General features: G+C 43.6%; 1 non-coding gene across 1 annotated transcript; it reads left to right on the top strand.

Annotated features, from left to right (window-relative positions):
* Positions 1–8,436: 8,436 nt before the first annotated feature.
* LOC123390626 lies at positions 8,437–8,545 on the top strand. The gene has a single exon (XR_006605161.1). It is a non-coding gene; the product is annotated as a U6 spliceosomal RNA (small nuclear RNA).
* The last annotated feature ends 3,281 nt before the right edge of the window (positions 8,546–11,826 follow it).

The raw sequence follows: 11,826 nt of genomic DNA, 5'->3' as shown, positions 1-11,826 counted from the left end.
GGTTTAGTGCCTAGGGAGCCCCAAACTGTGGGCTCTTGTGAACAGTGTGCATGTGGTCTTTAAGCAGGGGTGCTGAGCCGCTGGAATGCAGTGGCCTGCTTGTGCACAAGCATCCCCTCTTGGCTCCCATTTCCTTCTGAACTCAGTGGCGCATACAGCAAACTTGCCATGGCACCCGATCAGCATTTAACATCTTCCACTTTGATCTCTGGTAAGTCTCCTTGGTTTACCCACTCTGAATCACCCATTGCTCCTGGAATACGTATCTTGCATGTGTTGTTTCTGCAGAAATGGTATCCAGCACGAGAGACACGGATGCTCATCCACTCACCCTGAAACCAGCCTCCAGTATGTGCCGGGAGCCCGGGATGGGCTGGGGTAGGGCAGACCAGCTCAGGGGAAGCCTCAAATGGCTTTCACCTGCGTTCTTCACGCTGACTTTCGCACTATGTGGAGTAGAGAGGATGTTTCACTGATACTTCTGTTGGTTGCCCACCCCTCCCTTGCTCACTTTGAAATAAGTAAGCCCCCCGACCATCTTGACCACTTTCCTACTTAGGTCTTTGTTGCTGGTGACCACGTTTGCTGCTCTCCCAACATTTTGGAGTTCTGTTTCTTTGGCTTTCAGAGATTTCATGTGTACTGGAGCAGTGAGGGTGAACTTTGACTGGGGAGGGCTGTTTGCTTTTGTAATTTAGAAGTAGCTGGATTTACCTTCTACAGTGAAATCTATCATTTCAACCTCCATGTAAGTTATTTCAACTCAAAGGTTTGGATCGCTGGAAGCCGTTCCTGTTGCTCCCTGGATCAGGGAATGGCTGATGCAGTGGGAAGGAGATCAGGGTGTGTCGGCAGAAGGGCTGGCCAGCAAGCAGGTCTGGACTGGAAGCAGTATTTGAAAGAATGTTCAATGTTGCTGGTTCCTGTGCCCTCGGTCTCTTATTTATTTCATTCCTCAGTCCTCGGTGTCCTATAATGTCCCATGGCGTCTCCGGCGAACTTCTCCTGCCATATTCCATTTTTGATAGTTTCTTCCAGTTCCTTCCCTGGAATGATGGAAAGGAAGACCAGCGGAAGAATTTAACAAAAGTAAAAGAACAGGTCTGTGATGAGGAGAAGATTCAGCGTGTTGTTCTCTTCACACCTCAAATTCTGTATTTTTTGGGGTGGGGGGTGGATTCTTGTGCCCTACTTCCTATTGTAATGTTTTCTCAGACACAGTGCTCAGACCTAGTGCTAGGTCCAGTTAAGAAGATAACTTAACCAATTCTCACAACAACAATAATAAAAACAACAATGTGTATACAGTGTTTTAAAAAAGTTTGTGAGAGTGGTCACATATTTTATTCATACTTCAGGGAGCAAGCACTGAGTGGTCATTCTGTTGGAGTTTATCATCTATAGTTAGAGATACAACAAGCAAATAAATAAAACTGTAAAACAGAATGAAACAGATGTATCAGAGGGCATCGCCCCAAATCTAACCAAAGAGGGAAGCAAACACAAGAGGGCCGGCGGGAGATGCCTCACCACTGCCCCGGCTCATGGGGCAACGTATCTTGCCCTGTCAATCAGGAATGTTCCCTCTGGACTGTCAGTCCCTTGGGGGGACAGAGGTCCCCAAGGCTGGGATATATTTCTGCTTGCTCATTTTTCAGCCCCTTGGCTGAATATCCAATGTCGTGTTCTGTCCCTCTTCTATGAATCTTTCTTCATCAGTTTTTCTTGATGTTACCCTCTTTTGGTGCTCCTCCTTGCCCGTGGGACACTCCTCAATCTCCAAAATGTAGTGAGCCCTCAGCAGTTAATTCTGGGTCCTCTTCTATTTTCTCTTTCCAGTTTTGCACACTCTCTGTGTGTGTGTGTGTGTGTGCATGCGTGTGTGTGTGTGTGTGTGTGTGTGTTTGTAGCTCTAAATAGCATATAAAGGCCAACAGCTCCCAAATATATATCGTTTGACAGCCCTCGATGAGCTCTAGACTTCCAACCTCTCCACTTGGGTGGATGATAGGAACTTCAAAGATGCAATGTTCAAAATGAATCCCCTTTCATTCCAAACCTCTTCTTCTTCCCAGTCTTTCCTGGATAGGTAACTGCCTTCCCTTGTCCCTCCACCTCCCCTGTCCGGTGTTAATGCCAGACTAGGAGTCTCTGGGCTGCTTCCTCTCTCAACAACCTACTCCAGTCCAATTCTCTAGTAGCTCCCAATGGCTCCAGTACCACACTGACATGTCCGTCCAGTACCCTACCTCCCCACAGTGGTAAAGCCATGACATAGGCTGGTGGTCCAATCACCATCCCCTCTTGCTATGCTCACAGCAATGGCCTCCCAACTGGTCTTTCTGCTTCCATGATCAGACTCTGATCAGCCCATCCTTCTCTGAGAGCTAGGAGAAATTTTAAGTCTATAAATTATTAGGAAAACAAAAAAAGCAAAAAAACACTCCAATGACTTTCCACTGAATGAAATCCTAAGTCCTCATCACAGGACACAAGAGCTAGGGGATACAGAAATCTGTCCCTGCCTATGTACTTCTCCAACTTCATGCCATGCCACTCACCTCTCACCTGTTTATTCCCTAAAAATAACAAACTCAGATGTTTCTGGCCTTTCCCAGGCTGTGCCTCTGCCCAGAAGGCTCCACCTCTCATCCTGCTGGTGTCCCCATGAAGGGCACCTCCTCTGGAAGGCCTTCGTGGTCAGGCAGCCACCCCTTCCCTGTCACTGTGTTTGGTCTGTTTCATTTCCCCTACCATATCCCCCACACTTAGATATGACTGTCCGGCCTGTAGACTGGTTTCCTGAGGGTAGCAGCATGCGCTATGGCTATTCTGTGCCACAGGATAACTTGTGCAACACAGTGGCTGGAGCATAGTAGCCCCTAAATAAGTATGTGTTGACTGAGTAAGGAAATCCTTAAATTCTGTTTAAGGATGTGTTTGCGAGTATTCTAAAGTAATTGTAGTATCTAGTGTGGGGATTGTATTTGTCTTCAAGTTAAGTAAAACATACATTTGCTCAAATCAGGCTCATTTCTTACAGAAATACTTTTTTGAAAGAAGAAATTCTGATTTTCATCCTCCATTTAAATGCCAAGAGTGTTGAGCAAACCTACTTAGCCACCCAATATTAATCACTCTTATGAATTACTTACTTTTAATTAAGTGCTTGGTTATTAAACAGTAAAATCTATTCAGTGCGTGGAGAATTTGTTACTCTCTGCTCTGAGTTCTCTGAGTCTGGCCAGGTAGGAAGGCTTTGTATCACAGAGGTCTCTAAGTCCCGTGCTAGGGATCTTTACTGTTCATCAGCCTTTCTCTGCTTCTGTTGTGCACATCATCCCCCTCCCTGAGGGCTGCCTGTGCGTGGTGAGCAGATCAGAAGTCATGGGAAGTCATGAAAAAGTGAAATCTGTTTACCCTTGTATTTCCTAAACATTGTTTGGGACATGACACATTCCTTTTGGGTGTCTTGCTCTGGGAGGCCCAGCACCATGGGTACGGTGAATCCAGGTTCTACGCCGGGTACAATGAGTCAGAATGCTGGTTTTGAACAAGATCCCTACATGATTCCGATGCCCCTTAAAGTCCGAGAAGCACCACTTCAACAAAAGCGACATCATGCTCTCCTACGTGATCTTTCCAAGGAAACTTCGTAATTGGCATTAAAACCCGTATTTTAGGGATGAGAGAGAACCAAGACCCAGACAACGTGCACGAGTTGCTCCATTTCTCATGTCTATAATGAGCCTCCAATGTAAGATAAGAAGACCCCACATTTCTGGCTCCCCATCCTTCCATTATGATGTGATGCAAGAATATCAGATCAGAATGAACCACCGGCAAAGTATTGATTTTTCAGTTTCCAGAATGAAAATTTCATCACAAAGTGGAACGAGGAATAGCCAACCATCCGTATTGAAGAGGCTTGGGGAAGGAGAAAATGCGACAGAGGAAGTGGACATGGGAGTTCTATCACATCTTCTGGGGAAAAAAAAAAAAAAGACTCCATTTGAGACTTTTATCCCCCTGGCCCCATTCCTGCACTGAAGTCGGTTTGCTCCGTGGTCAAAGCACACACGTTGCCCCAGAGAAAGTGGACTCCGGCTCCAAGAGGCGTCTAACACTGAGATTATCAAACTCTGTAATCTTTGCCAATCTGACATGTGACAAATGGTGTCTCACTCTTGGTTAATTTGCATTTCCTGATTGTTAAAGAAGTGGAACATCCTTTCAAAAATGTGCAGACCATTTGAATTTCCCCTTCTGCTCTTGGCATTCTTTTCCTTTCCATGGTTTGACGTTTCAGCATTATTTTTTATACTGTTTTCTGTGTTGCAAACGTATCCTAGTGTCAGTTGTACCTCATACTCTGTTCTTAACTTTTTTTGGGGGGCATGATATTTCTTTTTAGGATTTTCACATAGCAAAATTTCAATTTTTCTTTGAGATTCTTGTTTTTACTTTGTTGTACATTTTGTTTAAGAATATCTTAATTACAAAGTCACAAAACATTCTCCCGTTAAGACTTCCAGGTGTATTTTTAAATGATTGGGTATTTATTCCTTCTTGAATTTATTTTTCTCTCTGGCAGGAAGCAGAGTACTAATTACATTGCACATTTTTTTTCTTTATAATGGGTAACCGTTTCTCCCAAGCCATACATTAAATTGTTACTCGTTTCTCCTGCTGTATTAATTAAGGGTTAAATGCTAACTATTGTAATAATCCTTGTTTCTTTTTAACTCACAAAATCCAGTTTCTACTCACAATTCGATGTAGGTCAGCTTGCTCACCCCGAAGCTCTCCCCCATGCAAAGTCATAGAGATCTGGTTCATTCCATTTTGAACTTCCACCACCTAGAACTCCTTCCCTTCCAGTCCTGCAGGGTAAAGAAAACGTGAATCATCACTTGAGATATTCTAGGACCAGACCTGGAAAGCCCACATGTCACTTTCATCTATATTCCATTAAATCCTTCTTGGACACAAGGAATAAACAAGAATGTTGACTTCCTGTGTGCCTAGGAGAAAAATGAAATGATTTGACGACTATCTGGCCGTGCTCCTGCCACATCCACTAACTGGTCATCCTTCTTCTACACACGCCAAGTTCTGTAGAGGCAGTCATGTGCTTCTGCTCTCATTGTTATGACCCAATGATGTGTTTAGCATTTATCAGATAAAACTCCGTCATTTTAATTTCCATCCTGATACCTAGTAGAGAAAACTCATCCATACGTACAATTTTTATTTTAGTTTTTGAATTTATATTTTCTATTTTGTACATTTACTCATCCATATGAAATTTTAAGTCAATATCCTAAAAAGTGCAACCAGGCTTTTGATCTGATTGCATGAAAGTATCTATTTATAGATTAAATGGGAGATAACTAATAATTCAATATTAAAAAGCAATAGCTTTTTAATATTGAATCTTCTATATTCAACATCATGATTTTGGTGGTGGTTACTTAGGTTTGTGCATCTTCTTAAAACTTACCAGTTCACACTCTTAAATAGTGAATTTTAATAAAGCTGACCAAAGAGTTGAACACTCAGCTCATTTATTTTTATTTTTGTTTAAGATTTTATCTATAAGCCAAATCTATATGTAGTGTGGGGCTTGGACTTACAAACCCTAGATCAAGAGTCACACATTCCACTGACTGAGCCAGCCAGGCGCCCCTCAGCTCATTCATTTTCAACCTTTCTTGCTTTTTAATAAATGCTTTACAGTGTACATTTCCTTCTGAATACCAGTTTAGCTGAATTCCTCAAGACTTTTCTTTTTTTTCTTTCTCTTTTTTAAAAGATTTTATTTATTTATTTGATGGACAGAGATCACAACTAGGCAGAGAAGCAGGCAGAGAGAGAGGAAGGGAAGCAGGCTCCCTGCCGAGAAGAGAGCCCGATGTGGGGCTCCATCCCAGGACCCTAAGATCATGACCTGAGCCGAAGGCAGAGGCTTTAACCCACTGAGCCACCCCGGCGCCCCACTGAAGAATTTCTTAAAGAATGCAAACATACCAATGAACTTCTGATGTCCCCATCATCAGGATTCAGCAGTTTTCAAGATTTCACCATATTTACTTCGTTGAGTCCTCTGTGTTTGTCTGAAGTGAAATCATTTAAAACGAACCTTAGACATATCTTTTCACTTCTATGTATGTAATTCAGTACGTATTTCTTAAAAGCAAGAATCATTTTTTACATAAGCAAGAGGCCACCATGGTGTGTCCCTGTATGTATAGTTGCTTTAAATAAAGAATCAAATCTTAGTCCCTCTTTTTAACAGGGGAACATAACCTCTTTGGTTTTTTTGTACACGATATGTATTCGGACTTACAGAAGCCACAGCATCTTACTTCTTATCATCCGCTATTACTTTTTTTCAAGTCTTGTGTTAGAAAGGCATTTTTTTATGGCTGTTCTTGTATCTCAATACCCACATTTAACTTTTCCTGCTGAAAAAGCCTTAATTTATCATTGCTCTCCCCCTGTCCTTGAAGAAGACTCTAGTCTGCTTTTACTTTCACTCACTCTCCTCTGTTTCTGTGCTATTGTTTCCTGAAATTTAGCCTCAGCTTATTATTAAATGCACAACGCTGCCATTGAACAATAATTATCAGTCCTGGTTCTGCGACATCACAACAGCAGAAGCTGTTTTAGACGACCTATATTTGACTGAGTAGCCGGATTAACCAGAGCTCTCCAGGTGCTTTGTCCAATATATGCACACTGGCGACCCCCGTAGTTGAGTAAGGCCACTGCGAGGTGGGTCTCTGCTCTCCTGTTCCCACCAGGTCATTAAAGGCAGGTGAGACACATAGAAAGGAATGAAACCTTCTGTAAAATATTAGGAAGCTCCTACATTCAGATTTATCATCAAATTAATTTTTCCCTCTAATGAAAAGAAATTCAAGCAGAGAAAAAAATACTGGCAGTGAAAAGTAGGTGTGATCTGGGTGAGAAGTGACATGCAGAAACAGATTCAGCTGAGGCACACACAGGGTAAAGGCCTTAACTCAGAAAGCTGACAGATGAATCCTTTTTAGGTAAAATTTTTAAGTGAAAATAAGTTTATTTCAAATAAAAGTAAAACCATGGGGCGCCAGGTGGCTCAGTCGGTGGCACATCGGACTCTTGGTTCTGGCTTAGATCATGATCTCAGAGTCGTGAAATCAAGCCCCATGTCAGGCTCTGCCCTCAGCGGGGAGTCTGCTTGAGGCTTTTTCTCTCTATTCCTCTCCCCTCAGATAAATAAATAAATCTTTAAAAGAAATTAAAAAAAAAAAAAAAGAAAGTAAAACCTTGTGGTACTGACACATTATTATTACTCCTTTTTTTTTTTTTTTTTTTTGCCTATCGATCTTAAATCTGTAGCTATGAAAGCTTCTGCTTTTTATTATCCTTTGGTTCCTGCCAATAATTGTAATTTATCATATATTCTATTTATTCTATTCTATTCTATTCTATTCTATTATTATAACTTATCACTGTTGTGATGTCGCAGAACCAGGACTGAATAATTATTTATTTCTTTGTCCTCTTATTTCTTCTCTTTTTGTATCTTGTCTTTTGCTATTGCACTTTCTGTACCTTGCTTCTAGATCATATTCATGAAGATTTTCTGTGCATGCAAGTTCTTCTGGAAACCTCCCCTTCTCCTGACCTCCGCCACCCCCAGAGTTTATAACCAGCCGCCCCTCACCCCTGCACAGCCGCTCTCTCTGCTCACAGGTCCTGTCCCCGTGCTTTAATAAAATCACCATTTCCCACACCCCCAATTCTGTTTATTTATGTATTTTTTTGTGAGACTCTGGGGGTGGTGTGTTCTCTAAGACTTCACATGTGAGCTAAACGTCTGTAGACCACCTTCGTTTCCACGACCGCATGGCCAAGCGTGGAGTTCAGTCAGTCCGAGTGTGCATTCGGCTTGAGAAGCTCACATTTGTTCAAATCATCCCACGTCCCCAGCACCTACAGATCCTTTCCCACGACCTTGCAAAGAACTGAAATCCCTAAACTTCTCATAGATGGACAAAATACACTGTCATCTGAGAGGAGTCTTAGTATAAAAGAAGGACATCGTGCATATGCAAGTGTATACATACTTGCCTCAAAATTTACAGGATACAAAATAATAGGATGTATTCCGTTGCCACACTCCCATCCTATATTGGAAAATATGAAAAAAAAAATAGTGTCCTATTTTCTTTAGCAAATTATTTTAGAAGTGGGATAAAAGTCAACTGTGGGGACTCATCAGAGCACTGCATGAGAGTGATTTTTTTTTTCAACTCAAAATGCACGGACACAGGTATACAAACTCAATAAAGCAAGCTAAACGTGTTTTTTAATCCTAATTATGTAGTAAGGGTGGGAAATGATTTCCAAGGGGAAAGGTAAATCCTTTAAAACTACATGAAAGTAGTGCTCACATCGGCAGCTCATATACTGAAAAACTGGGACGATACGGAGAAGATTAACGTGGCCCCTGAGCAAGGGTGACACGCAAATTCGTGAAGCGTCCCGTTAAAAATAGATGAATAAATAAATAAAACTACACGAAAGTAAACTTCAAAAATAAGAGGGCAGAAAGGATAAGAAATGAAAGATAAAAAAGATAAAAAATAAAAGATACAATTGAGAACTTTTTCCTTTTTTTAAGCAAGTGGAAGTTAGGAGGATTCAAGGGGCGTTAAAACATTTATGTTACTGTAAAGCGCGTCTGCGGTTTCAGGGCCTGTTTCATAGCTGTCGGTGTATTACAGCGACGTCCTGAAATCGGAGCCCACTGAAAGCTGATCTGAGAAAGAAGGAAGGAAGGACAGAAGAAGCCAGGGAGGGAAGGAAGGGGGCGGGGAGGAAGGATGGGCTTTAGAACATTAAGGAAAGAAAGAAGAAATAAAGTCATCCCGTCAGTCGTTGCAGAGAGGACTTTGACTTACATCTTCCCACTGGGTTATTTTAAAGAGAGACAGAAAGCTAGCTCATGGAAAGGAGTTCATTTCTTTTAAAAATGTTTCTTCTTGGGGCGCCTGGGTGGCTCAGTGGATTAAGCCGCTGCCTTTGGCTCAGGTCATGATCTCAGGGTCCTGGGATCGAGTCCCGCATCGGGCTCTCTGCTCAGCGGGGAGCCTGCTTCCTCCTCTCTCTCTCTCTCTCTGCCTCTCTGCCTACTTGTGATCTCTCTCTGTCAAATATATAAATAAAATCTTAAAAAAAAATAAAAATGTTTCTTCTTAACCTTTAGCATGCTGACTCTATTGTCTTAATTTTACTGCACGTTGTACAGTAAAACCCACTGCCCATGTGCCCTCTTGCCCCTGTGGAAGGAGAATAAAGGTCCCCAGAGGTGTCCACCTCCTACTCCGTGAAGCTGGTGAGTAAGCGTGCTACCTCACATGGCAAAAGGGACTGCGCACATGTGGCTAAATTAAGAATCTCAGATGGGGAGGCTCTCCTGCATTCCCTGTGGACAGCAGTCTTTATAAGAGAGGTGGGAGGACACTGGAAGCAGGTCAGAGGTCAGAGGGATGCCATCTCCAGAAGGGGACCTTGCATCAAGGAATGTGGGCAGCCTCTAGAAGTTGGCCTTAGCAGCACCTTAGTAGTACCTTAGAGCCTGCAGAAGAAATGTGGTCCTGTGACACCATGATTTCAGGACTTCGACCTCCAGAACTCTTAGAAAATAAATTTGCATTGTTTTAAGCCCCCACGTTTGTAGGACTTTGTTACAGCAGCCACAGGGCACTTGAACACGTGCTCCTTGCAGATTTCCTCCCTGGCGTTGCTCTCCACTGTCTCGAAATTTATCCATGAAGTCTATGAGGCCCTGAGACTCAGAAGGAGTCTCTCTCTGGCTTTCCAAGTTTTCTTGTCTGGCAAACCAGAGTGTTCATTTTTCAGACAAGGCCAGTCTGTGTAAATAACAGTTCATTGGCTGAGTCAGGCTCCAGCCCAAGAGCCTCCCAGAGCAGAATGAGCGTAGCCTCCAGAGTCCTCCTGCTGTCCCATTTCCCAGGAGGGGCATTTGGACATTTTTCCTAACACGGACCTTGTGGTCTGCAATCCTGCCTAGCACTTTCCAATGGCCTTCCGCTGCGCTTCTCATCGATGGCTTCTGGACTCCCTCCCCAGCCTTGCCCCTTACCTGTCTGCCTGGACATCCCTCACCCCCCGACCCTCCATGTTCCAGACTTGCTGACTGTCTCCGGGTCCCCATGCATCCAGGCATACTCCTTCCTTTTGTTCTTGATGAGGCCAATTGCGTCTGCCTGGGAACTCGCCCTCCTCTCCCTTCAGCCTTTCTCATCCTTACCTTTTTCCAGGAACCCTCCCTGACATCCACGGACTGAAATAACTTCAAGACTGCCTCCTCTCTCCTCCTCAGGCTCCCACACCCAATACCAGATACTCATTCTCAGCACGGATCCCATTTTTTTTTAAATTATTTTTAAAGATTTTATTTATTTATTTGACAGATGGAGATCACAAGCTGGCAGAGAGAGAGGAGGAAGCAGGCTCCATGCTGAGCAGGGAGCCCGATGGGGGACTCGATCCCAAGACCCTGGGATCATGACCCGAGCTGAAGGCAGAGGCTTAACCCACTGAGCCACCCAGGCACCCTACTGATCCCATTTTTAAAACTACCTACTCAATGGTCTGTCCTTCCTAATAGCCTGTCTCTTCCTAGGACAGAGATTTTCAAAGTGGGGTCCTCCTGCCAGCAGCATCAGAATCACCAGGTGACTTCCTGGAATAGTGAGCAATCAGGTGATACCCTTGACCCGGACTGAAATACTTTGGGGTAGGGACCAACAGTCTTTGTTTTGATAAGCCCTCCAGGTGATGCTGACAGATGCTAACTTTGACAACCACTGTCTTAGAGGATGAGTACCAGTTGTGCCTTATTCATCTGGGAATATCAAACACATGGTTAGTGTTTAGTAAGTACTTATGGAATTAATGCAGTGACTTTAGATCAGAGGGTAGGTTGAGTGACATCAGGGGTGTCAGAATTGTGCATATGATATCTAGTTAACCCCCACAAAAATCTTCAGCAGAAAATATTATTTTAGTGTTACATATGGAGAAAATAATGCTCCGGCAGACTTGCCTGAAGTTTTTGACGTTGTATTACAAGCAAAAATTAACAAAACATGTTCTTATAAATGTGGGTCGTGAAACCGGGTCTGGCTGATCCTGTAGCTGCTTTCCCATCTCCATACCATGAAACCCTCAGATGCTTTCATTTGACGGCTGTCAACCTTTGTGCCCATTTGAATCACCTAGGGGAACTTCAGACAAACAAAATAAACACGCAAAGTCGGGACTCAATGCCTGAGCTTCTCAGCAAACTGGTCTGGGGTGGGGTATTAGCATCGGTGTTCTTGAAAGTCAGATTGCATTGTGGAACCAGGGTTGAGGACTACTGCTTGGTTGGCTCCGCCCTGCCCTAGCCTAGCCACGGGACAGAGCGAGGATGACCTTCTCCACAACTGGGCACCAGTGATGCCCACGGTGAATGCTGACCATCAGCCAGCTTCCTCTCCTGACCTGTGGCCTCTCATTTCAGCTCAACCTGGGCATTGTTGTATTTCCTTGGTGTCGGCAATTCATGCCGTCCTGACTGACAAGTGATCTCGACATCCTTTCATGGCAACACTTAGGAATTCCCTGGGGTAAGGCTGTGATGTGTGTCCTAACTGCATAGACCATGACTGCGGGTAAGAGCCCCTCCCTCCCTCAGTCCCCAGGCTCTGTCTTCCTCTCTTGATCCGCCTTCTGCTGGGGAAAGGGAAGTGGGCAGATGTAAAC

Source organism: Mustela putorius, unplaced genomic scaffold (assembly GCF_011764305.1).
Source record: "Mustela putorius furo isolate JIRA1106 unplaced genomic scaffold, ASM1176430v1.1 tig00000129_pilon_pilon_pilon, whole genome shotgun sequence".
NCBI classification, from domain to species: Eukaryota; Metazoa; Chordata; class Mammalia; order Carnivora; family Mustelidae; genus Mustela; species Mustela putorius.
This window is presented reverse-complemented; position numbering and strand designations above follow the sequence as displayed.